The sequence below is a fragment of the Acomys minous genome, assembly GCF_964271855.1.
Source record: "Acomys minous genome assembly, chromosome: 8".
NCBI classification, from domain to species: domain Eukaryota; kingdom Metazoa; phylum Chordata; class Mammalia; order Rodentia; family Muridae; genus Acomys; species Acomys minous.
The window spans coordinates 65,205,266-65,216,169 of NC_140489.1; the positions used below are offsets into that span (position 1 = coordinate 65,205,266).

At 36.4% G+C, this 10,904-nt stretch overlaps 1 long non-coding RNA gene across 1 annotated transcript in view; it reads right to left on the reverse strand.

Annotated features, from left to right (window-relative positions):
- Positions 1-3,519, reverse strand: part of LOC311603004 — a 42,660-nt gene extending 39,141 nt beyond the window's left edge. The window contains exons 1-3 of the long non-coding RNA XR_014780920.1: positions 3,460-3,519; positions 2,554-2,611; positions 897-1,055 (exon numbers count right to left, since the gene is read on the reverse strand). This is a non-coding gene — a long non-coding RNA (uncharacterized lncRNA). The remainder of the gene's footprint in view (positions 1-896; positions 1,056-2,553; positions 2,612-3,459) is intronic.
- Between the last annotated feature and the right edge of the window lie 7,385 nt (positions 3,520-10,904).

Consider the following 10,904-nt stretch of genomic DNA (forward strand, 5'->3'; position numbering starts at 1 on the left):
ACTTGGAATATACCCAGAAGATGCACTACCACACAACAGGGACATATGCTGAACCATGTTCATAGCTGCCTTATTCATAATAGCCAGAAAATGGAAGCAGCCTACGTGTCCCTTAGTAGAAGAATAGATAAAGAAACTGTGGTACATTTACAGTATGGAATACTACTCAGCTATTAAAAACAAGGAATTCCCAAAATTTGTGGACAAATGGATTGAACTAGAAATTATCATAATGAGTGAGTTCACCCAGAAGCAAAAAAAGTCAAATGGTATATACTCACTTATATCGAGACACTAGTCCAAGGGGTACGCCCCCATGAAAAACTTTACCTACTAGGAAAGTAGGTCAGAGGGGAGGACACCCTATTGAGACTGTAGGTGTGAGAAGCCTGGGAGAATGAGGAAATAGAAGGATCCAGAAGGTCCTGGAAAACTACAGGCAGGTCTGGGCCGTGGGGTCTTCCTCAAACTATGGCACCAGCCAAGGAAAATATAGGCAGTAAACTTCGAACCCTTACCCAGTCTAGCCGATGGACAGGACATTCTCCACCGTTAAGTGGAGAAGGAGATCTGACTTTCACACAAACTATGGTGCCCTATATTGGACCATGTTCCTTGGATGGGGAGGCCTGGTGGCACTCAGAGGAAGGATAGCAGGCTACCAAGAAGAGACTCGATACCCCATGAGCTTACTCAGGGGGAGGAGGTACCCCTCAGTCACAGACATAAGGGAAGGGAATAGAGGGGGAAGCGGGAGGGAGGGAGGAATGGAAGGATACAAGGGATGGGCTAACAATTGAGATGTAATATGAATAAATTAATAAAAAAATTTTTAAAAAAGAACAACAACAACAACAACAAAAAGAATGACATTTTTCCTGACTACACCCATTTACCTATGAATTTCATGATTTCATTATTTAACAGCTGACTAACAGTTCTTTGTGTAAATGCACCACAATTTTATTGTTCACTCATCTGTTGTTGGACATCTAGGCTGTTTCCAATTTCTGGATGTTATAAATAGGACAGCAATAAAATGGATAAACCAGTGTCTGGAAAAAAAAAAGATAGGCTGATTGATCAACAGAATCAAATTGAAGACTCAGAAATAAATCCACAAACTAATTAACACTTGAGTTTTGACAAAGAAGCCCAATCCATACAATAAAAAAATGATAGCATCTTCAACAAATGGTGTTGGACTAACTGGATGTCTACATGTAGAAAATGCAAATAGGTCCATATTTATCACCTTGCACAAAATTAAAGTACAAATGGATTAAAGACCTCAACATAAATCCAGACAAACTAAATCTCTTAGAAGAAAGAGTGGGGAAGAGCCATAAACTCATTGGCACAGGAGACAACTTTCTAAACGGAACACCAATAGCTTAAGCTCCCAGATCAATAACTAATAAATGGGATCTCACGAAACTGAAAATCTTCTGTTCTGTAAGGCAAAGTGCACTGTCAATAGAGCAAAACAACAGCTTACAAATTTGGAAAGAATCTCCACCAACCCTACATCTGACAAAGGGCTAATATCTAAAATATATAAAGAACTCAAGAAATTAAACACCACCAAACCAAATAATCCAATTTTTAAAATGGGGTACAGATCTAAACAGAATTCTTAACAGAGGAATATTGAATGGCTGAGAAACACTTAAAGTAATGCTCAATGCCTTTACTTATCAGGGAAATGCAAATCCACCTTACACCTATCAGAATGGCTAAGAGCAAAATGTCATGTCACAGCACATGCTAGTGAGGATGTGGAGAAAGGAGAACACTCCTCCATTGCTGGTCAGAGTCAAATTTGTACAAACTTTGTAATTTAATAGCATACCTGAAACCTCTAGAAGAATAGCAACAAAAAAAAAAAAAAAAGAAAGAAAGAAAAAAGAAATCATACCTAAAATGTGTAGGCTGCTAGATAATGAAACAATGGCTAAAATCAATAGAATAGAAACAAATACAACAAAATGTTCAATGAAGCAAAGAGATGACTCAGACAATAAAACTGACAAGCCCTTATCCAAATTAACTAAATGGCAGAGAGCAAATTCTAAGTTAACAAAATAATAAATGAAAATGGAGATATAACAACAGTCATGAGAAATCCAAAGAAACACAAAGACACACTTTAAAAACCCATACTCCACAAAATTGGAACATCTAAAAGAAAGGGATAATTTTCTTGATAAGTATCACTTAACATATTTAAATCAAAATCAGATAAGTAATTTAAACAACCTATAACCCATAGTGAAATAGAAGCAGTCATTCAAAAATCTCCTAACAACAAGAACAACAGCCCAGGACCAAATGGTTTTAACACAGAATTCTACCAGACTTTTACAGAAGATTTAATGCCAATACTTCTCAAATAATTCTACAAAATAGAAACAGAAGTAATATTGCCCAGTTTTGTTTTATGAGGCCACAATAATCCAGATACCAAATCACATAAAAGCCTAACAATGAAAAATAATTACAAATCAATTTCCCTTATGAATACAAATGCAAAATTTCTCAGTAAATACTTACAAACCAAATACATGAATACTTCAAAATGATAATCCACCATGATCAAGTAGGTGTCATTCTAGAGAGGAAGGGATGATTCAATTTGAATAAATATATAAATGTAATCCACTATACAAACAAACTCAAAGATAAAAAGTACATAATCATCTCATTAGATGCACAAAGACATTTGACAAAATCCAAAACCCGTTCATGATAAACATCATGTAGAGATTAGAGACACAAGAAATATATCCCAACATAATAAAGGGAGTTTACAGCAAGCCCATAGAGCATCAAAATAAATTGGGAGAAACTTTAAACAATTCCACTAAAATCAGGAACAAGACAAAATCTGTTCACTCTCTCCCTATCTATCCAATATATTACTTGGAGTCTTAAAAAGATCAAGGGGATACAAGTTAGAAAAAAAAAAGATGTTAACAGCACTGTCTGTTCTTCCAAAGGTCCTGAGTTCAATTCCCAGCAACCACATGGTGGCTCACAACCATCTATTATAAGATTTGGTCCCCTCTTCTGGTATGCAGGTGCATATATGGATAGAATACTGTACAAATAATATATAAATAACTCTTAAGAAAAAGAAAAGAAAAAAGAAGCTAAAGTTTCTTTATTTGTACGTAACATGATAGTATATATGTGTCTCTAAAAATTCCACCAGACAACTCCCATAGCTGATAAACACTTTCAGAAAAGTAGCTAAATACAAAATTAACTTACATAAATAAATACAAAAAATAAGTGGGATAGGAGGTGGAAAGATGTCTCAGTGGTTAAGAGCACCGGGTGCTCTTCCAGAGGATCTGGGTTTAATTCCCAGCACCCATGTTGCAGCTCATAACTGTCTGTAAATCCAGTTCCAGAGGATATGACACATATGCAGGCAAAACACCAATGCATATTTACAAAATGGATTGAGAAAGAAATCAGGGAAACAACACCTTTCACAATAGCCTGAAATTAAAACAAACAAACAAACAAACAAACAAACAAAAACTCCAAGCAAGTAAAAGACTTGTATACTAAAAACTGTATAGCACTGAAGAAAAAAATTGGAAAAAATATCAAATGATGAAAAAACTCCCATGCTCAGATTTCTTCACATATCTTGGAAGAATGATTTGCAGCTCCATCTGTAAATGCACAAACAAAAAGTACCGGATAGTTTTAAAGAATTCTGAATAATGCAAGAACTGCTATAGATATTACTAAACATGACCTCAAATTGTACTACAGAGCTAGAGTATTTAAAGCAACAAGGTTTCCCCACTGGCAATGGGCAAAGAGACACGTTGTTTGTGGTGTTATTCTCATATTTTTCGAGAGCAGGGCAAGTGGCAGCTTTTTATCTATCTTAACTTGATGTCTGTCTTGGTGGCCAAAGCTGTTTGTTTACTTACATGTTCATGTGTTTTTTATTTTGTAGGAAGGCTGTAAGAGTGAAAGGAAGGTAAGAGGAGACATGAAGACAAGTGGGACTGGGGTGCATGATGGTAAATTCTCAAAATGTCAATAAATTTTTAAGTGTTTTCACCAAAAGAAAAAAATCATAAATTGTGATCATTAGAATCAAATTGAAAACCCAAACATAAATCCACACTTATAGCATATTTAACAAATGTTGTTGCTCAAGCTGAATGGGTGTATGAAAAATAATCCAAATTGATTAATACTTATCAACTGCACAAAACTCAATAACATTGGCATCATCAGATAAATACAAATCAAAACTATTTTGAGATATCATCTTACACCCCTCAAAATGGCTAGACCAATAAAACAAGTGATAGCTTATGTTGGGGGAATAATGAGTAGACTTGTCCACTGCTTTTGAGAGTGCAAATTTCTACTGGCAATATGGAAATAAGTGTGGTTCTTCAGGAAAATAGGAATCAATCTACCTCCAGATCCAGCTATAACACTCTTGAGCAATAACCAGAGGATGTTTCTTCTTGCCACAGAGACATTTGTTCAACTATGTTAATTGTTGTTCATAATAGCCAGAAATTGGAACAACCCATATGTCCCTTAACAGATGAGTGGATGAAGAAAATGTGGTACATTTACACATGACATATTACTCAGCTACTTAAAAAAATGGCATCATGAATTTTGCAGGCAACTAGGTGGAACTAGTTACCTAATGTAACCCAGACCCGGAAAGATAAATATGGTATGTATTCATTATGTGTGGATATTAGTTGTTATGTCAATGATAACCAAAATACAATCTGTAGAATCACAGAGGGTAGGCACAGAGTATGAGATTAGGGATAGATTTCCCTACCAAAGGGAAATATAATAAACACTTATGGATTGATAGAGGAGAGCTATAATTAAATAATCAGGTTGGGAGTGGGAAGAGAGGTACAGGGGAATGAATAAGGAGAGAGACAGCCGAAATTAATATTTGAGAGATAATCTAATAGAGTAGAGGATTCTTATCCTAGTCACTGTCCTATTGCTGTGAAGAGACACAATGACCAAGACAACTCTTAACAGAAGAAAGCAGGACTTTCTTATAGTTTCAGAGGTTTAGTTCATTTTCATCATGGCAAAGAATGTCATGGAATACATGACACTGGAACTGGATCTGAGAGATGCACGCTGATCTATCGGCTAAGGAGCGAGATAGGGGTGAGGAAGAGAGAGAGAGAGAAAGGCCACACATACTCCAACAAGGCCACAGCTCCTAATTCTCAAATAGTGTCACTCCCTGGTGAATAAGTATCCAAATATATGACTATTAGGGCCATTCTTATTCAATCTGCCATATTCCGCTCCCTGGCCCAACATAGTACATGATCATAGCATACACAATACATTTAGTCAAAATTCAAAAGTCTCGATAGTATTTAACTATCTCAAAACTGCTTACAGTTCTACGGTTCAAAGTTCAGTGCTCATGAAGTTTAGGGCTCATGACAATGTCTTAACTGTAACCCTATGTAAAATTGAAAACAAGAAACAGATCACATATTACTAACAAATAATGTCACAGTATACGCATTACTATTCCAAATGAGAGGAAAAGGAGCATAGTGAGGAAATACTGGTTCAAAGCAAGACCTAAACCCAGCAAGGCAAACTCCAAATTCTGCATCACCATGTCCAATGTCAAAGCATTCTTCAGCTAGCCAATTCCTTTTGCCTTTGTTGACTGCAGCATACTTCTCTTTCTTGGGCTGGTTCCACACTGGGTCAGCAACTGTCCTTGATAGTGTCCCACAACTCTGTCTACAGCATACTGGGATTTCGAACACAATCCAGACTTCATTTTCAGGGATTCACACAATGCTCTTTCTGGGCCTCCATGCAGGAGCACCCCTGCCACACAAGTGACCTCAGCAGCTTTCCTTAGTCCAGGCTGAGATTCTACAACAATTGTCTTGTATCCTTGACTCCCCCCCCACACACACACTATTGGGCTTAAGCTGCCTAATTCTACTGTTTGAAGGGACTGGAATTTGGTCACCTTGTTCAATTACACTTGCATCTGTTTTCTGTTGATTGTTTCCTTCACTGCTTAAGCATTTTCTTAGTCCTTTTTTGGAAGATGGATGCTTACCTGGACCATATCTTGCCCTGAGGTCACAATTCTCATTAATCCATATAACATCAGGCTTTAATTTAAACTTTGTATCTACTTGAGCACAAAACTTGGCTCTTACAAAACATTTCCTTGTTCTCCTCTTCTCATCAAACTGTACATTTTGTACTTGCTGAGAGAACATCTTGTGTATTGTGTGAATGCAATATCTGTCAATAAAAGATCTGATGGCCTACAGCTTGGGCAGCAAATAGGAGATGGGTCATCCAGCAGGCAGAAAGAGGATTCTGGAAGAGAGCTAGGTGTGGGAGATTCTCCTGGCAAGATGTAAGGAGGACAGATGCATGGCACCTGGGCAGAGGCAACCAGCCATTGGCAAAAAGTAGATTAGTATAATGGATTACTTTAAGTTATGAGTTAGTCAGAGAAGAGTTTAACTATATGGTCTATGTATTTGTAAATCTATAATTTGAGTCTCAAGAGTCTTTACTCCAGAAGCTTAGGGCAGGAAGAAAAACTTCACTGCCCTACTACCTGTACTCTTTGTTCTGTTTGTTTCTTTTTGTATGTATGTATATATAACAGTGACCACTAATAACCACATGACATACTCAAAATTAGGTTGTCTTGAAAATTACTGTCAAGCAAAAATCCAAAACTCTTCAATTTTTGCCTCAGGTAGATTTTTAGAAAAAGGCCAAAAATCTACTCCATTCTTTGTCAAAATATCACAAGAACAGTCCCTAAGAACACATTAATATTCTTCCCCCAAGAAGCTTTTTATGCTGGGCCCATGCTGATTTTAGAACTTCAGGATTTTGCTTCTACTAGGATCGTCCACCAAGCCCCATTTAAAATATTCAACCATTTTTTTAGTCCAAAGTCCCAAACTCTTCCATGTCCCTCCAAGAGCATATGCAGGCCTTTCACTACAATACCCCACTACTGGTACCATTTTCTGTCACTGTTCTACTGATGTGAAAAGACACTAAGGTAACTCATAAAATAAAGCATTTAGTTGGGGGATTGCTTACACTTTCAGGGGTTTAGTCCGTTTTTATCAGGATAGGGAGCCTGGTGGAACAAAGTATGCTGGAGTAGTATCTGAGAACTACATCCTGATATACAGACCTAGGGGGAAGGCCCAGCATGAGCATTTTGAATCCGAAAACCTCAAAGCCTATCCCCAGTGTCACATATATTTTAACAAAGCCACCACTACTCTAGAAAGGCCACACTTCCTAATCCTTCTCAAATAGTGTCACTTCTTGGTGAAATTATTTATTCAAATATTGAGCCTAATGGGTGCTTTCCTATTCAAACCACACTTCCCAAAATATATATGAAGGCAATATAAATAAAATGTCAAAATAATGGAGAAGACATGGCCCCAACTGGATATATCATGTCACCAAATGAAGTTTCTAGTACCAGGAATGAATGTGTTATATCTAATTATAGTGTTAGCCAAAGGTATCCTATGGGAGGCCCCAAACAACCCATGCTATTTCCAAGACACAGAAGGACAGTAAAGCCTTATTGCTAAAAACAACACCTACATAACTCTTCAAATAAGAAGAAGTAGAGCTGGTGCCTACATAGAGCCCTCTCTCCTAGAGGGCCCAGGAATCTAGGATGAAATAAAATACTACTGTTCTAAAAATAAAAATTTAAAGTAGCAATAAGATGGCTTTTAATTACATTTGGGTATACTCATAGATTAATGCCTTGCTCAGCCATCATCAGAGGAGCATCTTCCTGACACATGGTACCAAATTCAAAGATGCACAGCTAAACATTATGCAGAGAGTGAGAGATCTTGGAACAATCAGCCCTGAAGGGGATGTCTCCATTGAATCACCCTCCCTCAGGTCTCAGAGAACCCTAGAGAAGAGTAGTTGGAAAGAGTTTAAGAGCCAGAAGGAATGTAGAAGACCAACAAAACTCCAAATCAACAGTACTAATGCACATATGAAACCTACAGAGAATGAGGCAGTACACACAGGACCTGCACAGATATGTATCAGATAGGGTCATAGACATGAAAGGAGCAGACACATGGCCCCATCCCTAACCCAAAAGCAATCTCCAATTGTTAATGAAAATTTTGCTTCCCCCAAGGCAATCTTACTGTAAAAGCAAACTACTCTTAATAGTATGTTGATTGTCCAGCAGTAGATGGCCAATAAAAACCAAAATGTTATCTTTAGAGGTTTATTGTCTCATAATGTTGTGTCAGGAAGTTTCTTTATACTTTTTAAATTTTACATGTTTTTGTTTTTTATTTTAATTTTGTTTATATTTTTCTTCTCTCTTTTTACCTACAGGTCCTTTGCATATATTTTAGGCCTTCCTATTTAGTGTTTTTATTCCTTAGTATGCTAACAAGTGATATTCTATGTGTATATTTGTTTTCTGTGTATTTTCTTAGGGTCTTTTCCTTTTGTTTGTTTCTTTTCTCCCACTGTGATATTTGTTTTTGTTCATCTCATTATATTTTTAAATTATTATTCCTTTGAAAATTGTTTGTTTTCTAGTGAGAGACAGTAAGGGGTGGATATGAATAGGAGATGAGGTGAAGAGGAACTGGGAGGAGTAGATGGAGAAGAAACCACAATCAGAATATATTACCTGAGAAAAATTCTATTTTTAATCAAAGAAGAAAACAAAGTGGGGATGGATCAAGGATATACTATGACAGGAGAAACCGTGATTCTTACACATTAACTTTTCTCCAAGTTAAAACTGTGCAATAGAAGTCTGTAAGTCATATACTCTAAAAGATGACATAACTAAACTGCATGGACAACATAGAAAAGAATGTTGGCTGCTGTTCATACTAGAGTCATTCATGTAACGTGTGCAGCAATGATATCAGATAGATGTCCCAAACTAAAGAGAGGAAACAGTGGTACCCAAGAGTGGGTTATTCACCCAGGCCACCTGCCATTAGTAACTTTACCAACATTTGCTCACATGTGGCAAAAGGCTCATAGAATCCCCACTAATTAAAGGGTTATACCAGGTTCTTAAGTTCATTCCACAAGCACCTCTTTGTCTGTAGATGCATAGGATGGGAAACGGGGGAGTAAATTTGAGTTGTTTCAAAAATTTGACTACAGTGATGGATAGAAAATAAAAAAACATCAATAATAAAATAGCCTGTGCCAAACACCTATATCTATAGATAGCAATAGTGCTGGGAGTGGCAGGTTTTGAGCTGAAAGGCCCAAAAAGCTACTGTGAAAAGAATGCAATCTTTATTGGGTAAATTTGCTCAAAAAGGAAGAAAATGGCTAACGGAAAAGCATACTATTCTTCAGCAAGTCTGTGTCTGAGATCTTTGTTAACAATGTCACTGCCTTTGGTATTTCTAACTAAAGTAGTTCTAACTAAAACTCTCAGCACAAATCTTTCTACCTAAGTATTAAAGGCATAGCAAAATGATATGAGTAAATATAAGGCAAAGTTTGTAAGCATGAAATGATGCATTTATGCAATTAATCACATTTTTAAACAAAATAATGATAGAATTGCATGTAATTTGATGAAAGATGTTTTTATCAAAGCAGAAACATTTCTCCCCTTGTTTATAACAGGAGTCTTTCCATTGAGTCATATCAGAGGTCTCTTTCATCAAAGTAAATCAGTTCCACGCACCCTTTGGTGTGTCCCTTTCTTTGTGTTATGGTGATATTCTTTGACATAAACAGATAAATGTGGATTTTGAGAGGATAAGAAAATTCATTAATCTGTTAATTACTGCATAAGACAGTCTGCTGAATTCTAAATCTAAAAATGGCTAAGTATCATCTCTTAACAAATACCCAGTTTCTGACACATTCCCAAATGATTTGGAAATTTTGTCTCACTGTTTTTCAAAACATGGGTTTGTCTATGTAATAATTTCCCAGGTTAATAATTTCCTCCCTGACTTTACTCAGTTCTGTTCAATAGATAGAGCTTAGGTGATTCTCATAGAAACTGCCAAAATCAAGGAATTATTCTTCCAAAGTGCAGAGATATCTCTATCCTGGTAAGCAAACACAATAATAAAATGAATAATAATGGAAGTGTGACAACAATAATATTATAACCAAAGCTGTGTTCCAGACACTGTGTACAAGTGCTTTATATAGATTCAATTTTCATGAAACTCTCAGAAGCAGATCCCATTTTCCTTGTTTTCTATGACAGAAAGCTGAAATTTCAACAACAGTAAGTTAAAGGCCTGTCTTCACCTAAGGAATGTTGAGACCAGAAGTGAAACTTAACTGGCCTGAATCTGAAGTTGCTATGTAAGGGCAACAGAAATGCTATAGTGTTTAGCATCAGTTAATCAGTTATATAAGACAGTGTCTGGAAAACAATTCATCACAGGCTTGATTTTTTCATACTGCCCAAAATCCATAGTACACATAGTTATTGGTGAACCAATCTTGGACAGTCTTTGCTGGGACAGTGAATGGGCTTACATGAAAGATCAGTTAGGCCAATTAACAGGTTTGTCCTTTATAAATACTTTTCTCATAGGAAGAAATATTGTTGTCTTTCAAAGAAGAAAAACAGCTAAAAAAAAAAAAAAAAAGACCAACCACACTACCACTTTGTAACCTTGCATTGGTACTATGGTTAATCCATTGTGCCTTAAAGCAAAAATGTCCCTTGAAAATTATATTTGGAACATTCTAATGAAGTGACAGAAATAAATTTAAAAACAGAAAAAAAATGAATAAATGTTGTCATTTCCTGAAGTTGAGTAGAACTTTCCCCTTTTTTTCCAGTTTCACTTTTTAATCCT